A 23,812-nucleotide genomic window follows, 5' to 3' on the forward strand; every position below is an offset into this window, starting at 1 on the left:
GATATGTTGGGTTTAATTCAACCCTCATAATTCTATGGAGTTGATATTATCATCTTCATTTTATAAGCTCAAAAACCGAGGCTTAAATATCTCTTATAATTTACCCCAAAGCACTCAGATAATACAAGGGAGTTGCAGACTGAATCTACCTTATCTATGTTAAGGCCCTTGGTTTAACCATTTCACTACATTACTTCATGTCTGTGTCAATCAAGTGTATTAATTAAAGTCCTCACAGTTTATTTTTCCAGATCTTAAGAATTTTTGTGCGAGAGGGAGGAGGCAGTAAAGATCACGCTCCAAAAGACTGAATAGCTTTGAGAAGATGAGGGGGTGTTTGTGGTCAATACATGGGATCCACTCCCATCCCATGCATGTCCTTGCCTGTGACATCATGATAACTAACCACAACAAACTGCACAGAGCCATTTTCCATAGACCAGATGCCTCCTCTCTTTCCTGTATGTGTGTGCGTGTATACATACATCCGTGTGTATAACTTTACACTAATTTCAGTTTAAATCTGAGTGAAAAATAACAGGCATTATGACATAAAAAAAGATGATGTTGGATCCATACAAGGCCAGGGCTCCACTAGATGACTTTAAAATGTGACCTTGCATAAATCACTTCCCCCTGTAGAACCGCAGTTTCCCTAGTAGCCCAAGAGGAGGCTGGAGAAGATGATCCCTTAGGCCATTCTTCAGTTGTGGAAGTGCAGAGAGCATGAAGTGGGCAGGTAGGGCGCATCAGCTCTGCTCCGCCTGGGGCCCCTGGCATTCCTCACCAGCCTCTCTGGTCACTGGTGCAGCTGTGATCTTTACTTTCATCACAACTTTCATGTACTCTGGGACAACATGTTTGCTCCGATTCTTACCCCTGCCATCTGCTTTTCCCAATTGTTTAAGATTAACTTCGGTTTTGTTAGTTCTTTCAAAATCTTATGTCAGTTAATTGCAGCTGATGTGATTTTTATAATAACCTTTAAAGACTGCTGCCACACTTCCCTGGGGTTCCTTTCACTACAACCCTTCGCTTTTGTTCTCCAGACACTTCTGTTGGGTCCCTTCCCGTCCTACTGGAATGGCCGAGCCTTCCTCACCCCCCTCTCCTCCCCACTTTCTGCCTTCTCTTTTCATCCTCCAGACTCCCTAACAAAGTGAAATGCCCAGTTTGGTTTTCCCCCAGAGTTCATAATTCTCATAATTATTAAGAAATAGTAATCATATCTGACTGCTGCATATATCTTTCTAAAAGTGAATGGTTTGAGCTGTCCTAAGTTAGTGGATGCTCTAAAATGAGAAAGCAAAAACAAAACAAACTCAGTTATAAAGGTTGTTTTTTAGTACCCTAAGAGAGGGAGATATTTTATCATAGGACCGAAGATATAAGGACTCTTCTAGATATATTGCTTACAAGTTCATTCATGATAGAATAATAACAGATTTTAGAGAAAGAAAATCCTTAGTTCAAGTGTCAACCTCACAGCTCACTGTCTGAGACCCTGAGCAAGTTATTGAACCTTTCTAAGCCTTTTATATTCATCCCTCTCAAATGTTGATTCTAACCCACAGATTTCAAAAGATGTTAAGGAATGTAGTCCCAGGACTTTGAAGATCTGCCAGTTGGCTGAGAATAGGAAAAAAAAAAAAAAAAAGAAAGAAAGAAAGAAAGAAACAGAAATAACATTGTAGCAGCTAATTCTCTGGTGGTATTCTCAAAGAATCGATCCATATGTCTACTCGGAGACATTCTTCCAAGTCTGAAACGAAATTCGCTTTACAGCTACTTTACCACTGGACTGAGAACAGACTGGAGCTCTTTCATATATACCTAGGACTCCCCACGTTTATTTGGTGATAAGTCATTTAAGAACGCATTATTTTAGAGCAGTGCAATGGCATGGTATGAATAAGTAAAAGCCAAATAGCCAGGCGCTGTTGAGATAAAATCAGGATACATGTAGTTTCGTTTTGGGTTTTTTGGGTTTTTGTTTTTTGTTTTTTTACCTCATTAATTCTCTGGAATATCTGCTTGATACCAGACAGTAATAGTTCCTGAGGATGCAGTGATGAATAACACAAATTCCTTTCCCTCATGGAGTCTACATTTAACATCGGCACTGGCTGAAAGGTCAAACCAGACCGGTATAGGTCACAGTGCGTCCAGCTCTGCTCATAAACAATGACCAAAAAGTGCCTGAGCGTGAACTTCAGGGACACAGCCTTCCAAGGCATGCTCATGCTATTTTCATTGAAATTTTAATTTGAGATTAATTATGGATTCACACGCAGTTGTAATAAATAATACAGAGAGATCCTGTGCTCCCTTCACCCAGTTTCCTCCAGTGATAACATCTTGCAAAGCGATACTAAAACACCAAAACCAGGAATGTGACATTGATACAATCAATACACCGATCTTACTCAAATTTTACCAGTTGTACATGTGTTCATTTGTGTGTGTGTGTGTGTGTGTGTGTGTGCGCGCGCATGAGTTTAGTTCTATGCAATTTTATCACACATGTAGGTTTCTGTATTCACCATCACAGTCAAGATGCAGTTTATAACAATACCCACTTCCCTTCCATACCCACTCCTGGGAACCATTAATCTGTTCGATGTGTCTATTGTTATTTCAAGATTGTTATACGAATGGAATCATACAGTATGTAACCTGTGGAATCCACTTTCTTTTTCTTTTTAAACTTAGCATAATTCCCTCAATATACATCTAAGTTGTTGCATTATCAACAGCTCATTCCTTCATATTGATGAATGTTGTTGAGTTTTTAGTATTCATCATAATTCATTTTGTCCTGAATATGCACATGAAGTATTCTGGATCAGAGACAGATTAACGTTATTCACTTAAAAATCAAATAGTGATGATGTGGATGCCACCCACCAATTCTTATTCTTGAGACAGCATGATAGAAGTCAGGTCGAAACTCCTATACATACAAACTTAAAGGTCTGTACCATTGGTGAAGAATGGAATAAAATAGATTTTCTCTGTGTATGTACAAGAGAAAGAGGTAGCTGGCTCCCCCTTTCCTCCCAAAAGGAGAGAGAAAAATCTTTCCTCCTTGGAGAGGGGACATAAAAGTCCCTGGTTTCTCCCTCTAGCTTTTGTAATGTAAATATATCTCTCCAAATGCAGAGAGATATGGTGTCTCTGACTTTTATGACCTAGAGATGCCTTCAAGATCCCCATCTTTATTTTCTTTTGAAATGTAAATGAATACCTCTGGAGTTAGGTAGGTCTCCCTGGGTTTCCCGCGCTATCTTGACAGTTGTAAATTAAGTTCTCATGGCTTGCTCAGCCCCAGATCTTACGTTTTCAGCAAAATGTATTCAGAAAGCCCAACTCTGCAGGAACATAAAAATATTTTATCTACAACCCATAGTAGTATTCCATATTATTAACATTATTAACATTACTTCAATTTGTTTCACCAACTGAAGGATATTTGGGTTTCCCTTTTTTGGCTATTACAAATAAAGCTGTAATGTACCTTCATGGACAGGTTTTTATGTGAACATAAGTCTTTATTTCTCTGGTGTAAATGCCTCAGAGTACAATTGCTAGGTCATCTAATAATTGCATGTTTAGTTTTAGAAGAAACTGCCAAACTGTTTTCCAGAGTGGCTATACATTTTTATAAGATACTTTAACCACATGCAATGTAGACCACTGTCTCCAACCCATGCCTTATCACATGTTCCCCTCACGTTGGGGAGCGCTGGAGCAACTGTAGGGAATTTTGTGATCTCGCTAAGAGGAAAGTGAGTGAGAGATACTTTCAGATTGAGTTTAGGGAAATATAATTATGTGGCTCAAAATTATATGCAGAAATAGTGGTATTCCCAGCCCAGGGTAGGAATGGTTTCTAGGAATACCTTAACTGCTCTGTATCAACTCCACCGGTGATTTAAAATGAAGGTGCACAGTAGGAGCCTATTCTACCCACTGGAAGTATGTGTACAATAGAATAGAACTAAAGTCTGATGCATACATAGAGTCAAGAGTTAGTTTGTAGAAAGTTCTTCCAAATCTTGTATCTCATATATACTAAGACATTTTCTATAGACTTTCCTAAAATTATATGGCTGTAAATTTTTTGTCATATAATGAATTGAGAAGGTGAATTATGCTTTTAGAAGTATCAGTAATACAAAAACAAATTCAAATAAAACATGCAAGATAAGACACTATTTTTCTTTTATTATCTCTATAGGAAAATAATAAAATTTTACTCATACCAGGAGGCAATCAAAGGGCTTATAGACATTTACACAGTATAAAGGTATGTCAGGCAGATAATTAATGAAAGTATTATGTTTTATTTGTTTTCAGTGACTTGTGATACTAGCCTTTTCTAATTTGAAATCTGTTCTAAATTATTTTCTCTTTCTAATTGTGTATTAACTTGTATATCTCATTTTGTATTCATAATTGTCTATTCTCTTTCTTAAAAGAGCCCCAAATTGTATAAACTTTAGGCCTCACAAAACCTGAATCCATTCCTTCTTATAACATCCACGTTGTCAGGAATAAATAAATATCCAAATTTGACCCCAAAAATGGCCAACATTAAGTAGGCACACCAATTATTCCAGATTTACTTAATAATTTACACAGGTGAGAGATGGGGACCTTAGCATCCCAACCTACTTCTGAGAATAGGTAAACACAGCCACTCCAAAAAATCTAGAGTGGGAATTCCTAAAGAAAGTTCATAAGTTTACAAGAAACAGTATTATTACTACTAGCACTGTTGTTATAAAATACTTTTAATTATTGGCATTTATTCTATTTTTTTAACTTTAAAGATTACTTTTATTTTTATTTAATTTAATTCTTTAAGAAACTCTCTGGAGTAGTAATAACAGGATATTATAATTAAATATTCATTTTACATGTGGGAAAAAGAATTTCAGCATGATTGGTTGACTTTCTGCCAGCCACCCCAGCCCCACCCTGCTCATGCTCTCTCTCTTGCTCTATCTCAAATAAACAAAATCTAAAAATATAAAAATAAATAAATAAATAAGAAGATAGAGGTTAAATGACTTGTTTAAGGTCAAACAACCTAGTGAGTTGCATAGATAGTATTTGAGTTCAGAAGTCCATGCTCTTATCCAATCCTATCTATATTAGAGATGACACCGTGAGAACAAAACTTCGTGGTTTTTTTTTTTTTAACATTTATTTATTTTAGAGCAAGAGAGCAGAGGTTAGGGAAGGGGCAAAGGGAGAGGGAGAGAGAGTCTCAAGCAGACTCCACACTGAGATCACAACCTGAGTCGAAACCAAGAGTCAGATGCTTAACTGGCACCCCAGAACATCCAGGCGCCCCAGAACAAAACTTTTAAATTGTCATTGGTGAAAGGTTTGACCTCAGTGGACATGTGTTACTTAATTTACTAGCCAAAAGGAATTACCCTATAATAAGGCCACTAGAATTTTAGAAGCTGAATTTGGGAGTATGCATAAGCTGGAGATCTCAAGCAGGTGGCTATCTATGTGTAAGAGATAATCATAAAATGTTGACATCTGCGTGTAAAACATCGTATCAGGCATTTCGTTGATCATCCAATTTGCAAAACCTGCCTGTATACTATATTTCCATCTTCCTTCATATTCCAAGATTTTTTCTAATAAGTGTTTATTGTGAAATTCTCAAATACATGTCTGGAAATAAGTTGCCTTTGATAAATGGCTGATGTTGATTTGACTGTGACCTGATTTTTTTAAGCTATAGAATATTTCTATAGAATTTTTTTAAGCAGAAGGTTTCAAGGTGATTCCTGCTGCCAAACTGCTAGCAGCAGTAGGTTCTAACGTCTAACTTTAATTCCAAATCTTCATTAAAACCTCTGAGATTATCCCTTGTCCATTTGATCCCCTTTTCTAGAGTCTCATAGTAATTTTAATGTTGTGGCAACTCATATTTTTTAATTAAAGCATAGCTGGCACACCACGTTACATTAGTTATATAGTTTCTGTCGTACAACATAGTGATTTGACAATCCTATACATTATGCTATGCTCAGCACAGTGTAGCTGCTATCTGTCTGTGGTAACTCTTATTGGGCATTTTTATAGAGTTGACTTTGATTCAATGTCCCGTGAATAGGAGATTCTTGAGTATAAGAACCATATTCCATTAATCTCTCTATTCACAGCGCCCAGCACAGGGGAGAAGCTAAAAAAATATATTTATTTAACTAAATTATTGAAAATACCATCAAAATTGGTAATCATGAAGTCATTAGTGACAAAGAAATGATGGGGTGGTAGGCAAGGAAAAGTAGAAGTTTGGCACTATAATTTTAGAAGTTTAGAGAGTTTTCCCAGAACAACTGTGGAGAGAATTAACATTAGCACTATATAGTGCTCTCACTATAATTGAAAAATCACTGCTTTTTGATTCACTCTGACATTATTGTTATTAGAAGCTTGTGCTACTTCATCATTTAAAGCAATTAAATACCATTAAAGGTTCTGCCCTTTTGGTAGAACAAGTTCTTTTCAATGTTTCTATAATTTATCTTAAGCGTTCCACCAATACAGTTGGTGGGAGGGTATCCCCTTATTCTGGGATTTATTTACCTCAAGGCTGGAACATTTTGTTCAACTAAGAATTTTTACTGGGACTTTGTATCTCAGTGTCTTTTTATTCTTATTTTATACTATTCAACATTCAGGGCTCCCTTTTTTTTTTCCTGAACCCATATGAACCCTTTATCTCTGATTTCTCTCAATTCCCTTTGACCTTTGCTTGAAAACCTACAAAACATTGGCCAGTTCTTTTCTTGCTACCGTCAGGCAAAATAACCAACATATACAAAATTCTCACTCTTTCCAGAAATTTCATCTAGAATCATGGCTCACTGAGAACCTGTTATCTACATTCCATGTAAGCAAAAGTATCTGCTTTACCAAATATTTCCCCAAAGCATAGTTTCTCCCATATTCTACCTTGTTCTGCATCACACACACATATTAAACACTTAAAAAAAGGCAAATATTTTAGTTCATTGTTAAAGTAGAATCCCATTCCGAAGTACTCAATTTTATACTACTCACTGTAATGCTAGATAAAATGATAAAATGTGAAATCACAGTGGCATTACACAGTAGATGATTATTTCTTACTCACATAAAGTCTAAAATGGAAAACTGGATGCCCCTGATTTGCAGGTGACTATTCTCTCTGTCATAATTTATGGAACCGTATATTTTTCTACCCTGTGGCTCTGCCATCCTCAACACGTGAGTTTCAAAGGTATAGTGTCCACCTATATCAAGAGAAAGTGGGAAGAATGTGGAGGGTCACATGTGAGTTCTTTATGAACCAGGCTTGGAAGTGCCTACACATTTCCATTCACGTACAGTTGGTTAGATCTCGGGGCACCTGGCTAGCTCAGTCAGTAGAGCATGCAACTCTTGATCTCAGGGTTTTGAGTTTGAGCCCCACGTTGGGTGTAGAGATTACTTAAAAATAAAAAATCTTTTAAAAAATTGGTTAGATCTCAGTCACATAGTTCCACTATTTGGAAGGCTGAACGAAGAAAGAATGGTATTTGGGGAATTCATGGTCATCTCTGTTGTGGTAATGCATAATTAAACTACTTATTTGTGTGCTATTAAATAAATACAACATTACTTAATATCAAAATGGTGATTAATAAGCTGAAACAATCACAGCAGGTCCTTGGAGGAGGTGGTATTTGAGCTGTGACTTTGAAGGTAGGTATGGGGGTGCCTGGGTGGCTCAGTCGGTTAAGTGTCTGCCTTTGGCTCAGGTCATGATCTCAGGGTCCTGGGATTGAGCCCAGCGTCAGGCTCCCTGCTTAACAGGGCGTCTGCTTCTCCCTCTGCCTCTGCTCCTCTCCACACCCCCCTGCCCCGGGCTTGTGCTCTCTCTCTCAAATAAGTTAAGTAAGTAAGTAAGTAAGTAAGTAAGTAAGTAAATAAATAAATAAATAAAATCTAAAAAAAAAAAAATAAAAGTAGGCATGAATGGAAGTAATGGGGAAGGTACAGCCATAGTAGGGGTATGAGATAGGGCTGAAAGTAAGTTACTTTTCTCTTCTGAGGGTAATATTATCTTGCCCTGCCTGCCTCACAAATTTATAGATATGAGATCTTTGACCTATTGCCTTGGTAATTTGTCTTACAAAGAAGGACAATATTATTTGGGAATTATGGCTATGTTTTCAGAGAGCAAAAAGAAGTATCCCAGTCTTTGTGACCCACTGTTCAACTAGTTTACAAGTATAAAATAAGAAAAATGTGGTAGAGAAGAATTATTATATCAAAGTATTGGGCAATTTTAGATACTGAACCTTGGCTTTTGTATTCAAAGAAGAGTTTTGCCACCATATTAATTAATGAATTTTGGAAGGCAGATTATATCAAACAAGTATATAAGCAAGTTCTCACTCTGTTTCCAATAGGAATCACCCTGTAGTCTTCATTGAAGAATAAAGCTTTGGGATCTTGCCTAACTTCTGTTTTTGGCCATTGACAGGGATCTTTTTACTAGTACCGTCTACTTCTGATAGCTTCACCCTGAGAGTAGGAGCTCATTCTTGTTAGTTCTTATTTACATTCTGGAAATTGGTCAGAATTTTACAACATCAAAGGGCACAGGAGAATGTCTATTCTAATCTATTCATGTTATACACAAGGATAATTGAAAACAAAGATGTTCAATGAGTTACTCAAGGTCATTTAGGCCATTACTGGAATAGTTTCCAATTTTAGAACTCTTGCCAATATATGCTGTATTTAAAAAATCACTTCTTTCTCCAGTTTTGTTTTTTATGCCTGATTTTCCCATCACTCAAACTTTTCTACTCAAAAGTAAACTGCCTTTGTTAGCCTGGCAATGTCTTTTCTCTTTAAATTTTAAAGTGGACAGTTTTGATGCCAAGTAGTGTCATAATTCTAAAAATTTATTATTACTGACTCTGTCTCAGTTTTCATATAGAGAAGAATTGTCATTATTAGAGAGTTGATGCAAAATTTCGTTTTTGAGGTAAATTTTGATAGAAAATAGGTATTCAACATTTCCTGCTGATTAATTTATGAACTGTTTGGTTAATAGAAATACTCTACAACTCAGGGACAAAACATCAATAATTTATTCTTACATATGCGTCTGTAGGTCAGCTCATTCTGCCGAGCTAGGCTAGGCTCAGGATGTGCTTGGCTCAAAGTAGTAGGTCAGTTCTATGTCTTCTGTATATGTCTTATACTTAGACCAGCAGCTGCCTGAAGCATGTTCTTAGAATAAAAGTCAGGAGAACAAGACCAATAGTGCAGTATATTTCAAGCCTCTGCTCACATGTCTCTGTTAATGCCCCCTTGGGCAAATCTCATCATATAGCGAAATCCTGTGTCTCAGGAGTGGGGAGGTCTAGTCTGCTAACATGAAGTCATAGCAAATGCATAGATGTATAATTCCTTGTTTTCTGTCACTGATGAAATTGTAACACTCAATAAAGAACTGCCATAAGCTAGTCTTACTACATACACTTAGCTAGTGGAATCTACACTGCATACTTTACATATCTGTTATCAGAGATGGACTTACTATGCTCCTACACATGCCAAACTTCCATGCGTGCACTATGTTCTACCATCTCTCCCTCTATTCAAGGACACTGCTGTAGTCATCTTACCATCACTGTCCTATATCATTAGATCCTAACTATTGGGTCATGCCCATCTGAAATCAAGCATATGCCTTAAAAAAAGAAAAATTCTTCTTTGATCCAGCTTTCTCCACCAGATACTATCCTTTGCTCCCTTTTAAAATTCTTCCAAAAAACTTGTCTTTACTGATTTTTTTTTCAATTTTTCTCCTCCCAATCTCTCATAAGCCTATTTTTGTCATAATTTTATGCTCACCACTCTACCAGAACTTATCTTGTCAATGTCACCAATGACTTCAATTGTGTTTTAAATTGATGTTTTATTATCAGCTTTCATCTAATTTGTCCCAAAAGAAAATTTGACATAATTGATAATTGCTTCCTCTTGACAACCTTTTAAAATTTGATTTCCACAATTTAACATTCTTTTGGTTTTACTTCTACCTAACCACTTGCTCCTTCCCAGTTCTTTTTGCTATATAATTCCCTTTTACATCCAACCTGTTATTGGTGGGATCCCAAGGACTAAACCCTTGGTTCCACTTTCTTCTCTATATATTTTCTCTTTTTTGTGATCTCATTAAGTCTTGTGTTTCTGATACCGTCTGTATGAAAACATTCTCAAATTTATATTTCTTATCTAGACCTCTTTCCTGAACTCCAAATTAGTAGATGGGGAGAATTTACTATGTCTTTTTTGATTAGAAAGAATTGTATTTACAGGTGATATGTGGAAACTCAACAGCCATATTGTAACCATGGGGTGAGCTAGACTGACATACTGAAAGTGGAAGAGAAGAAACATGGAAAGAACCTAGACCTTCATGGCATTGCTGGGCCTAAGCAACCCAGGGGCTGATCTTCCTCAGGACTTCTTGTTAGGCAAGATGGCTAGTCTTCTGTACAGTTTAGGGCAAGTCAGAGTTTAGTGTTTTTCAGATAAAAATATCCTAAATTATGCATAACTCTAAGTCAGGGCTCTGCAGTCTATGGGCATGGACCAAATCCAGCAACACTCATTCATTTGCTTTTTGTCTATGGTTGCTTTTACACTACAATGACTGAGTTGAGTAGTTGTGACAGAGACCATATGACCTACAAACCTGAAAATGTTCACTATTTGACCCTTTATAGAAAAAGTTTACCAACACCTCTTGGACATGGATAGAGCTAAAATGTATTAAAATGGAAATACGTATTTAAGTCACTGTTTGTATTATTTTATCTATTAACATTAGCCACAGTGTAGCTACTGCCTGATTATAATTTCCACCCAACATTCTGGTCTCAAGTGGTCTAACTGTAGAATACTAGCTTGCTCTGCAGCAAGTCATTTGATTAATGAACTATGATTTCATATCCTTTATTAAATACCATATTTGTCTGTAGGGCCCATGTAATGAGCTATATCCAAAGGCCCTCCTATTAGCATGAGTGCTGATTGTGAATTTAACAGTAAAGGCAGGAAGGCAGGAAGATGAGAAGGATATTAATCATAAGTAAATGAAGACTATTAGATTTTCCTGCTGGGAATCAGGTATTAGAAACTTTAGTGACTATAATGACCACTTTTCAACTGTAGGGGAAAAGGCTGAACATCAGTAGATCTCATATGTATAGGTCTGATGGCTGATAGGAAGAATGATTAAGGATCAATAATATGACTAAATGTCTGTGTGTGTGTGCATGTGTGTGTGCATGTGTTTGTGTGTGTGAGTGTATCATTTGGTATATGCATGTGTCTTCCAGGCATATATCCAAACATACAGAAGAGGGACTGAAAGAATATACCCAAGTTTGTATAACACTGTATGTCTGGGTGGGTGAAATTTGGGAGCATTTCTTAGTTTCTTTTTGTTGTTGTTCAATCTATACTTGTATTTTCTATAATGTAAATTGCTTGGTAATATGCAAAAGTAGAATTTATTTAAATAAAAACTTATTATTAGTGGGTTGTTGATTCTCCAAACATGCAAATAGGTAAGTCTAGTAGACTGTATCTTCAAAAATGGTTGGCTTGATTCGTCTCCCCCTCCGATTATACACAAACAATGGATCATGGAACACTACATCAAAAACTAATGATGTAATGTATGGTGATTAACATTATAATAAAAAAAATTTAAAAAATGGATGGCTTGATATCACTCAACTCACTCTCTTCTTACCATGTAACTTTAACAATCCTTCCATAAGGAGGTAATATCTGCGTCCCTTCTGATGAGTAGGGGCAGATTTGTGATGCACAACTAAAGCTATATGTCTTATCAGGCTAAGCCATTAAAGTTATCACAGCTTCCCCTTGGTTCTTTTGGGACATTCTTAAAATTTAGCCAGGATTGTAGGAGAAATCTTCAGGTGACTTGTAGAGATGCCTACATGAAGAGAAGACAACAGCTTGCACTATTATTATCAGTCATGTGAGTGAGCCATTTTGAAAGTGGGTGCCTCCTCCCCAGTAACCTGGGTTTTTTTGTTGTTGTTAGTTTTTTTGTTTTTTGGGTTTTTTTTAAAAATCTTATTCCCCCATTCGTATTAAATCCTCAGATTCAAATCTTAAAAAAAAGAAAAATGGATCTCTCAGCCCCAGATGTGCTCTCTACTTGATGTCACAGAAATGAACTATCTTCATTGAGATCAGACCAAATTGCGGGCTTATGAGCAAAATAAATTATTGTTGTTATTTCAGGCACTCAGTTTTTGGATAGTTTATTAGACAGCAATAGATCATCAGAACAGTCAGCATAATATGGTAATTAAAAGCTTAGACATTGGAGTGAAACAGACCTAGATATCAATCCTGGCTCTACCATTTACTATGGTGACATTGGACGAGTTTCCTAACTACTCTGGTTCTCAAGTTTCTCTTCTATAAAATGGGCATGATAATAACATTTCTCTTGTAGTGAACATCAGTAATACACATAAACTACAGAGTGATGATTCAATAAAGTATAACTGCTATTTTATTACTGCTGCTTTTACTAGTGTCCTATAAGACACATGGACGCTGAATAGTAGGACATTTATGCATTTGGCTGTGGTAACTCTAATTCTTACTATTAACCTACTCAGTAGGGTGATCTCTAGAAAAAAATCCTGCCTCAAAATGTACTTTATGTACTCTCAAAATTGGCCAAGCAATTGTTCTGGTAGGTCGCTTGAAGCTCTAAGAATCCTCGCTTCTACATATTTTCCTAGTTTTATAAAAAGAAGAGAGTGACAACTCTCAAAGAAGATGATTAAAGTTGAGAAGTAATGAATCTACAAATGACTGTGGATCAGTGACCAAACAGAAAAACTCCATATACAGAGATTTAAGAATTCACATCACAGTATTTCTTCTCCCCCAACCCTTTGATAGTATTAATTCCCTATTCCCGAACTCCCCATGGACACACAAAAACATCAACAGCCTACATAAAGACAACGGTGATTAAAGTGGCCAATTCTAATACAAACAATTTGAATCACTCCACAAGATGACACTCATACTGGGTGTTAGGTTCTCTTGTGAAAGAAATTGCAAGGTTTTATATGGTTGTAGAATAACCAGAAATATGATTTATGTTTTCCAGCTTCCATAGCTGACTTCAATGATCTTGTAACAGGCATGAAAAAGGCAAAATGCTGTACTGCTATTTGAACGAAGCCATCACCAAGGCCTCATGGAAAATGCAAAGTAAGTAACCACAAAGGCTCCTATTTTGAATGAACTCGTGGAAATTTTATATGTGAAAATAGTATTAAAATTGTAAAATACATCACTGTGGGTGTGTTAGAAAACAGCTGGTCGTGTTCTTCCCCTTCCCACATTTCTACATTATTCCATATGCTGTGAGAACTACACACACACACACACACACACACACACGCTTGTTATCAGAATTTTATTTTGTTCTTGTTGTTATGTTTAAGAGTTTTCCAAAATAATCTCAAATCTCTTGAATCCATCTGGAACATTATCTGGAATACCAATATATTACAAATATATTAGACTGAACCATATAAAATTTCCATTACTTATGTAAAAATTGCCAAATACCAATAATTTCATGGTGTTGACTACTAGATAACAATGTGGTTGGGGATAGAAATAAAGTGGGGAAGGGACATGCATTGGTTCTTAAATAGTGAACAAGATCCAAGTAGACTATTGGTGGGGAAGTCCTTCTAGGGACCAGCACACCCTGTTTGCGCAAAGACTATTCAGAATGGAACAAGTCAGTTGCCCCACCCCTGGTGTTCCCAGTGACAGAGGCAAAAGTTAACCATCCTTGCTAGGCAAAGATGTCCATATTCCAAGAGAGAAGATGACAAGATACTTATCAGTAGCTGCTTTAATTACTTTTATTAATTCCGATCCACTTGTGATCAGTCTGGGTACTTGATAGAATAGTGTCAAGTCATTGAGCTCATATTCTTCACAAATAATATTTGTATTCCCTTGACATTTGGTTTATTGAAGGAGACAGTATAGTCTGTTGCCTTATTCCAGTCAAGTTATCCACCACAATTTCCAAGGTATAAAATGTGCTCAAGCATGATATAAGGCTAGTCACTAAGCAACCAAATCAACAATAGAATCACAGACAGAGAATATATTGCAGTAATTCTATGCTGTATTAAATATAAATGATGACAAGCCTTAGATTCCAGGTCTGACAATGGTAGGCAATGAGGAAATCTGCCAGAAGAAAGAAGAATACTATGTTGATAATATTGCCATGTAGAATGGAAGTAGGTGGTTTGAAGTCGGAAGAAACTTCGTACATATGTATTTATATTTTATGTCTTCCACTTAGTGTATTACCACTGAAAGAACAAATCAGCAATAGAATATTTTAAAACCTAATTGAAGATGGGTCTAATCTTGAATCCCCACGTTTTGACTTTTAGCTTTACCAATACAAGTAATCTTGGATTATAGAATGGACAAGGCACATTTATTTTTCTGAGTATTTTTGCAAGACATATGATGCATTTATTCAGAAGATCAATTTTTTCCCAAAACATTTCTGAATTTATGATATTGAGAAGTCCCCCAAGTGTATATTCTTGTTCATCTCAAAATAAGGCAAAAAAAAAAAAAGTTTGTTTTAAGCTAGATGCGTTGAAGTTCCCATGGGGAAAATGAAAAATAAAATAAGCAGTGCAATCTGGGCTTCCTTACCTTATTAATAAATAAAGTCATAATAGTTTGCTTATAAACAAGATTCTACGACTGCATAAGTGATGTCAAATTAGAAAATAGTTACATTTATTCAGATAAACAGTGACTTTTTTTTAAAGTAAGCTTTATGCCCAACATGGGGCTTAAACTCGTGACCCCGAGAGATCAAGAGTTGTATGCTCTACTGACTGAGCCAAACAGGCACCCCCAGATAAACAGTGACTTGGACAATTACCACAGTAAATTTACTAATGATTTTCAGAGGTTAAGTAGTCTATCAACTTGAAGAAATAAAAATCAACAACCATAAAATCTTATATAATCTGGGAAAATATGTTGAACCATGCTTGTTTCTAGGGATAAATTCTACTTGACCATTTTGTTTGATTCTTTCAATGTGCTGTTGAATTTAATTTGCTAGTATTTTGTTGAGAATTTTTGCACCTATATTCATCAGGGATAGTGGCCTGTGGTTTTATTTTCTTATAAGATCTTCATCTGGCTTTGGTACTGAGGTAATGCCAGCCTCATGAAATGAGTTTATGAGTTTTCCTTCCTCTTCTATTTTTGGGAGAGTTTGAGCAGAATTCTCCCTAAATGTTTGACAGAATTCACCAGTGAAGTCGTCTGTTTCTCAGCCTTTTTTTTTGGTGAGTGGTTTTTGATTACTGATTCAATCTCCTTACTTGTTATTGGTCTGTTCAGATTTTTTTATTTCTTCACCTTTCTGTCTTGGGTTGTATGTTTCCAGGAGTTCATCCGTTTCTTCTGGGTTGTCCACTTTGTTGGTGTGTAATTGTTCCACCTTCTCATGATCCTTTGTATTTCCATTATATCAAGTGTGTCTACTGTATCAGGCTGCTTTCTAGCAGTGGCACAGCTGCAGAGGCCTGGGCTGGCTGCCAGTAAGGGTCCTGGTCTGGGAGTGGGGTAGCAGAAGGGACTGAGGCAGGTGGCAACAGCAAAGACAAGTACCTGCAGGGCAAAGACTAGTGAAATCTGCAGGGAAATGGGTTTCTTCCCTGGTGAAAGCTGCTGGGATTGTTTGCAGAGCAGGTCACTGGGAACAGAGGTAGCTCCCACTGTGTGGCTGATACCAGTAGCCCCTGTTTTTCTTTCTTATTCCCAAGATTCTATACATCTGAGGTTGGTTGGTCTCTGGGTGGGGTGAAATTGAAGCAGGTCCTTTGTGGGGTGCTCTAAAAGGTTGGAGAACTTGATTGTTCACTCTGCTCTCCCTTTCCTGCTGAGAACAACTCTTTGTAGCTGGAGAGTTCCCTTTGGCATTGAACAATGCTTGTTTCAGGGATGAGATAATGTAGGCAAGTGAACCTGTTTTTCTTTTCCATCTTATGCAGTTACTCTCAAGTTTTTGTTTTCCTGTGTTGCTGAAGTTCTTAAATGGACTACACAGCTCTTCTAGAACTGTTTCTGTTCATAGATTGCTATTTAATTGTTGATCATTGTGGGGAGATGGAGGCTGGGATCTCCTACTCCACCATCTTGGTGACATTAGAAATTGATTTCTTTTATTCATTGTTTCATTTAAAAATATTTAGTGAATGTCACATATGTATATGGTACTGTGATAAAATGAAGCTTTAGTCTAGGAATTATTTGGGTTTAAGGTCCTGACCCAACTCATCTTTGACTCTTCCAGCCCTTGAATAATATAAGGAAAAAGTAAAAGGAAACATACAGGGGTCTGGAGGTGGAAAGAGAATAAAAGAGGAGAAAGGTAGTAAGGGAAAGGAGCAAAAGGAGGATGAGAGGGCAGAAATGTTCCTTGGTATTTAGAAAAATGGTTTGTGTCAAAAAAAAAAAAAAAAAAAAAAGACATGATCTCCAAGGCCACTTTTTTGCTCACTACACATGTAATCCTTGGCCTTATTTCCCTCATTTGAATTATGGGGATAATATCCACTTCTTTCTTATGTGGATTAAATGAGATCATTACTACAAAGTGTCTGGCACAAAATCAACACTCAATACATAATAGCTGTTACCTAGTTAGATATATCTTAGGAGTCAACTCTCTTCAGACATTTCTTAATCCAAAATCCTTGATGATACTGTGTGAGGGGGAATCAAGACCAAAACAATCAAGTCTGAGGAAACGGTAAAATTAAGTGAATTCACTATTAGAAGATCAAAATAAGTCACCCACATTACAGAGATAGAATAATAAACTCTAAAAGAGTAAGCAACAATGCCAATAAGACAGAATCTACTAAAGGAATCAAAAGAAAAACAAGTAGGGCCATGAGTGTCAAAACCAAGTAAAGTAAGGAAGACTCGAATACATAAGGGTCTGAAAATTTGTCTTTCCTTCCATGCCATATTGCTCAAACTCTCATTCCATTAGAACTCTGGGTCCTATTTTGACTACATTTGTTTAAAAGGATGAAGTGAGGGGTGACTGGGTGGCACAGTTGGTTAATCGTTGGACTCTTGTTTTTGGCTCAGGTCGTGATCTCAGAATTATGAGATCGAACCCCATGTCGGGCACCATGCTCAGCGAAGCATCTGCTTAAGACTCTTTCCTTATCCCTCTGCCCCTCTCCCCACATCTCTCAAATAAATAAATGAATAATTAAAAAAATAAAATAAAATGAAAATAAGGAGCACCTGGGTGGCTCAGTCAGTTAAGCATTTGACTCTTGGTTTCAGCTCAGGTTGTGAGATCAGATCTTGGGATCCCTGGCATCAGGCTCCATGCTCAGCAGGGAGTCCTCTTGAGTTTCTCTCTCCCTCTCCCTCTGCCCCTCTCCACTCTGTTTGCATGCTATCTCTAAAATAAATGAATGAATCTTTGAAAAAAAAAATAAAATAAAAAAATAAAAATAAAAGGATGAAGTGAAACTGGAAAACTTTAGGAATGAATGATAGCAATGGAAATAAAACCTTATAAAGAAATGATAGAAACAATTTACATCATTTGACTTAGCAAATAGCATTTTACGAAGTGATACAATTAGTACTCAAGATAATTAACTTCACTTTTTTTTCCCTAAACATCAAAGTATTTATTTTCCAAGTCCATGAAAAAACAGAAATAAAAAAGAGGAAGAAAAGAAGTGGGATGGAGAAAGGTCAAATTAAAACAAGAATTTCAGTTAAAACTAAGAAAGAACTAGATACATAATCAAACATGGGAGGAAGTGGCCTGAGGGGTTTTGTTTGGGATTTATTACTTTTGTAGCCTTTAGCATGTTTACAAAGAAACTACTGTTTGTCTTAGACTATTTATATAAATGCTTTTGAAAGGTGGGAAGCTATAATAATGAATCTCTTATTTTGTGCTTAATAATTTAATAAATCACCCAATCATCTCAAATTCACTAATCATGGAAGAAACAAGTAACTGTGTGCTGTAGAAAGAGTTGTGTGGTATAATAGCTATGAAACTAGAGGAGAAATTAAAATCCTAATTAACATGATTATGTGCAACTGCCAGACAATGATAGTAGCTAATATTTTTGAGTACCTATCCCTGTCAAGGATTACGGTAAGCCCTTTAATGCATTTTTTAATTCACTCTCACAAAAAATTTGAGTCAGCCTGTATTAGTATTGCCATTTTACAAATGTAAAAGAGTTTTAAAGAACGGAACACAGACAATAAATATGAGCTGGGATGTAGGCCCAAGTCCAAGCCCAGAGCCAAGGTCTTAACATTAAATCATGCTGTGTTAGCCTAAGCCAGGGGTACTAGCTTTGATATCCCTTCAAGGCCAAGACTAGTGTAAGAGAAGAATGGCCATTTGCAACATGGAACAGAAACTAGTATAATTTGTTACTTCTTTTAAAATAATCAGCCTGGGAGGAGTTAAGATGGCAGAGGAGTAGGGGGACACTAAATTCATCTGGTCCCTGGAGTTCAGCTAGATAATTATCAAATGTTTCTGAACACCTGCAAAATCAATCAGAGATCTGAGAAAAAGAAATGCTGCAATTCTACAAATAGAAAAGTGACCACTCTTTGGAAGGTAGGAGGTGTAGAGACTTGAATCAGGGGCTGTATATTGGAGGATATATATATGAGGTGAGGGAGCCTGCTTAAGGAGGCTACTGCAAAGTATTATCAGCAGTGGAGTGCAAAATGGAACTTTTAGAAGTCTGCTACAGTGGGAGATGTCCCTGGCTTAAAGGTGCTCAGATGGCAAAGTGGGGTGGAATCCCAAGTGGGACAGTGTGGTCTCAGGATCCCCAGGGTCACAAGAAGAGCAGGGGTTCCTGAGTGCAGCAGAGTTCCCAGGCATCGAAGCAGGGAAGTCAGCTGAACAGCGAGTTTAGGCGCCAGTTTTCTGCTCTGTGTTGCCATAAACTGCAAACCGCTGCATGATTGTGCAACCATTCTCTGGGCAGAGGCCCAGCAAAAGACAGAAGCATGGCAAGACCACCTTCCCTCCCCCAGGAGGAACAGCATGAGTCCTAAAGCAGCAGAATACACATTCTTCTTGAGTGTACATGGAACATTCTCCAGAATAGATCACATACTGGGTCACAAATTACGTATCAACAGGTACCAAAGATTGAGATTATTCCATGCATATATTTAGACAACAGTGCTTTAAAACTTGAAGTCAACTACAAGAAAAAATTTTGAAGGACAACAAATATATAAAGGTTAAAGAGCTTCCTACTAAAGAATGAATGGGTCAACCAGGAAATTAAAGAAAAATGTTTAAAAATACATGGAAACAAATGAAAATGAAAACACGACTGTTCAGAAACATTGGGATGCAGCAAAGGCGGTCCTAAGAGGGAAGTCTATAGCTGTACAGGCCTTTCTTAAGAAATAAGAAAGGTCTCAAATACACAACCTAACCCTACACCTAAAGGAGCTGGAGAAAGAACAGCAAATAAAGCCTAAACCCAGCAGGAGAAAAGAAATAATAAAGATAGAGCAGAAATCAATGAAATAGAAACCAAAAGAACAGTAGAATAGATCAATGAAACTAGGAGCTTGTTCTTTTAAAGAATTAATAAGATCGATAAACCCCTAGCCAGACTTACCAAAAGAAAAGAGAAAGGACCCAAATAAATAAAATCATGAATAAAAGAGGAGAGATCACAACCAAAGAAATACAAACAATTATAAGGACAAATTATAAGCAATTATAAGGCAACAAATTAGGCAATGTGAAAGAAATGGATGCATTCCTACAAACATACAAACTACCAAAACTGAAACAGGAAGAAACAGGAAACCTGAACAAACCAATAATCAGCAAAGAAATTTAAAGCAGTAATGAAAGATCTCCCAACAAACAAAGAGTCCAGGGCCAGATGGCCTCTCAGCAGAATTTTTATACCAAACATTTAAAGAAGAATTAATACTTATTCATCTAAAGCTGTTTCAAAAAAATAGAAAGGGAAGGAAAACTTCCAAACTCATTCTGTGAGACTAGCATTACCTTGATCCCAAAACCAGACAAAGACCCCACCAAAAATGAAAATTACAAACCAATATCCCTAATGAAAATGGATGCAAAAATTCTCACTATAAGATACTAGCTAATAGGATTCAATAGTATGTTAAAAGGATTATTCACCAGGACCAAGTGGGATTTATTCCTGTGCTGTAAGGGTGGTTAAATATGCACAAATCAATCAGTGTGATATACCACATTAATAAAAGAAAGGACAAGAACCATATGATCCTCTCAATAGATGCAGAAAAAGCATTTGACAAAATACAGCATCCTTTCTCCATTAAAACTCTCCACAGTGTAGGGATAGAAGGAACATACCTCAATATCATAAAAGCCATCTATGAAAAACCCACAGCAAATATCATCCTCAATGAGGAAAAACTGAGAGCTTTTCACCTAAAGTCAGGAACACGACAGGGATGCCCACTCTTACCACTGTTGTTCAGGATAGTATTGCAAGTCCTAGCCTCAGCAATCAGACAACAAAAAGAAATAAACGGCATCCAAATCAGCAAAGAAGAAATCAAATTTTCACTCTTCACAGACGACCTGATACTCCATGTAGAAAACCCAAAAGACTCCACCAAAAAAATTGCTAGAACTGGTACAGGAATTCAGCAAAGTGATGGGATATAAAATCAATGCGAAGAAGTCAGTTGCATTTCTGTACACTAACAATGAGGCAGAAGAAAGAGAAATCAAGGAATAGATCCCATTTACAATTGTACCAAAAAGCATAAGATACCTAGGAATAAACCTAACCAAAGAAGTAAAGGATCTGTACTATGAAAACTCTAGAACACTTATGAAAGAAATTGAGGAAGACAAAAAGAAATGGGAAAACATTCCATGCTCATGGATTGGGAGAATAAATATTGGTAAATGTCTATACTAGCCCACGCAATCTACACATTCAATACAATCCCTATCAAAATACCACCAGCATTTTTCACAGAGCTGGAACAAACAATCCTGAAATTTGTATGGAACCAGAAAAGACCCTGAATAGCCAAAGGAATGTTGAAAAAGAAAATCAAAACTGGTAGCATCACAATTCTGGACTTCAAGCTCTATTACATAGCTGTAATCATCAAGACAGTATGGTACTAGCACAAAAATAGACACATAGATCAATGGAACAGAATAGAGAACCCAGAAATGGACCCTCACCTCTATGGTCTACTAATCTTCGACAAAGCAGGAAAGAATATCCAACGGAAAAAAAGACAGTCTCTTCAACAAATGGTGTTGGGAAAATTGGATGGTCACATGCAGAAGAATGAAACTTCTGGAGGGGTGGTGGGTGGGGGGATGGGGTAACTGGGTGATGGGCATTAAGGAGGGCACTGGATGTAATGAGCACTGAGTGTTATATGCAACTGATGAATTGCTAAATTCTACCTCTGAAACTAACATAAAAAAATGAAAAAACAAATAACCAGGCCTTTTCCTCAGGAATCCATGTCATGCTCTAAGATGACAAACTTGGAAATATTGAGGATCTTATTTCATTTTCACCCACCTATCTTGTTATGGTGCTCTTTGTTATTTACAAATTAATTGGAAATGCAACAACAAATAGAATAGTCTGTGGCTTAAGTACTCATCAAAATTTTTTAAAATATGTCTGCTAGCTAAGTCTCAGCATTCTCAAATACAGTTAACCTCCATGTAGTTAAGATGAAATTTTTCCACACAAAAAAAATAGAACCTATTCATTTACTTATAGAAAGAGAAAAAAGAAAAAAAAAAGCATTGTATGTATTATCAAGTTTGAGAAGTAGAACCTATTCTTTTACTTATAGAGAGAGGAAAAAAGAAAAAAAACATTGTATGTATTATCAAGTTTGAGAAGCAGCATATTTTTTTTATCTTAAGATAAAGGGGAGTTTTGTGTGTGTGTGTGTGAGAGAGAGATAGGGATCTCTTTATTTTTAAAAAAAAATTTTATGCTTTTTTTTTTCTTTCCAACTTTTTATTTAAATTCCAGTAAGTTAACATACAGTATAGAATTTAGTGATCCAGTACTTCCACACAACACCCAGTGCTCATCAAAAGAGGTACAGCCCTTAATCCCCATCACCTATTTCACCCATCCCTCCACCCACCTCTCCCTTGGTAACCACCACTTTGTTCTCTATGGTTGAGAGTCTGTTTCTTTGTTTTCCTGTCTGTTTTCCCCCCTTATGTTCATTTGTTTCATTTCTTAAATTCCACATATGAGTGAAATCATATGGTGTTTGTCTTTTTCTGGCTGACTTATTTTGCTTAGCATTATACTCTTTAACTCCAACCACATCATTGCAAATGGCAAGATTTCATTCGTTTGATGGCTGAGTAATATTCCATTGTATATATATATATATATACACGACCTCTTCTTTATCCATTCATCAGTTGATGGACACTTGGGCTCTTTCCATATCTTGCCTATTGTTGATAATGCTGCTATAAACATCGGGGTGCATGTATCCCTTCAAATCAGTCTTTTTGTATCCTTTGGGTAAATCCCTAGTAGTGCAATTGCTGGATTGTTGGGTAGTTCTATTTTTAACTTTTTGAGGAACCTCCATACTGTTTTCCAGAGTGGCTGCACCAGTTTACATTGAGGGGAGTTATTTTTTTCACTGAATTATTAAACCTCATTCAGAACTACCAAGTCTAAATCTGAATGGTCAAACACACAGGCTATTCTCATCTGAGATCTCTGGCCTGAATCGTACACCAAGCTGCTTCACAGTTCCATGCTGAATGTTTTACTTATATTTTTTTTCATGGCAACATTTTCATATTTGAAGAATTTTTTCCCATGTGATGATGAACTGTGAAGATAAAATGAACTTTTTGTAGTTTATTCATTGTCAAGTTTAGAACCAGAGTTCTCCCTTCCCATGCCACATAGACAGTTCCATTTTTCCTTAAAAAGTAAAAAAAAAGAACCCCACTGTCAGCAAAGGCAAAGCAAGACTCCAATGGGTTTTCAGAATTAAGTCTAGTATACTTTTCCAAAAGGAAAAAAAAATGCTCTGAGTTAAATCTGATTAGTATTTAAGTTACTATGTATTCGATAATACATTGAAAGAGACAAGCAAATGGTAAGGTTTGGATTAATAAATACAATCAATACAGACACTGTACTTTTTAACTTTATTTATTTATTTACTTGCTTACTTATTTGAGAGAGCGGGGGAGGGGCAGAGGAGAGGGAGAGAACCACCCCCACCCCCCAGCAGACTCTCCGCTGAGGGTAGAGCCCAACTCGGGGCTCTATCCCAGGACCCTGAGATCATGACCTGAGCTGAAATCAAGAGTCAGATGCTTAACCAACTGAGCCACCCATCCACCCCTAATTTTATTTTTTAATTACCTAAGTATATGTATTTAAGGTATACAATATCACGATTTGCTGTATGTATATGAAATGATTACTACAGTCAAGCTAATTACCATATCATTTCACATGATTACTATGTTTTATGAGCGCATCTGAAATTTACTCTTAGCAAATTTCTAGTATCTAATACAGTATGA

General features: G+C 36.6%; 1 long non-coding RNA gene across 2 annotated transcripts in view; it reads left to right on the forward strand.

Moving 5' to 3' along the window:
• Window positions 1–23,812, forward strand: part of LOC116638129 — a 306,058-nt gene that overhangs the window by 200,036 nt on the left and 82,210 nt on the right. For both annotated transcript variants that reach the window (XR_004300631.1, XR_004300632.1), the window contains exon 5: window positions 13,250–13,353. This is a non-coding gene — a long non-coding RNA (uncharacterized LOC116638129). The remainder of the gene's footprint in view (window positions 1–13,249; window positions 13,354–23,812) is intronic.

This window comes from Phoca vitulina, unplaced genomic scaffold, assembly GCF_004348235.1.
Source record: "Phoca vitulina isolate PV1807 unplaced genomic scaffold, GSC_HSeal_1.0 scaffold16, whole genome shotgun sequence".
NCBI lineage: Eukaryota > Metazoa > Chordata > Mammalia > Carnivora > Phocidae > Phoca > Phoca vitulina.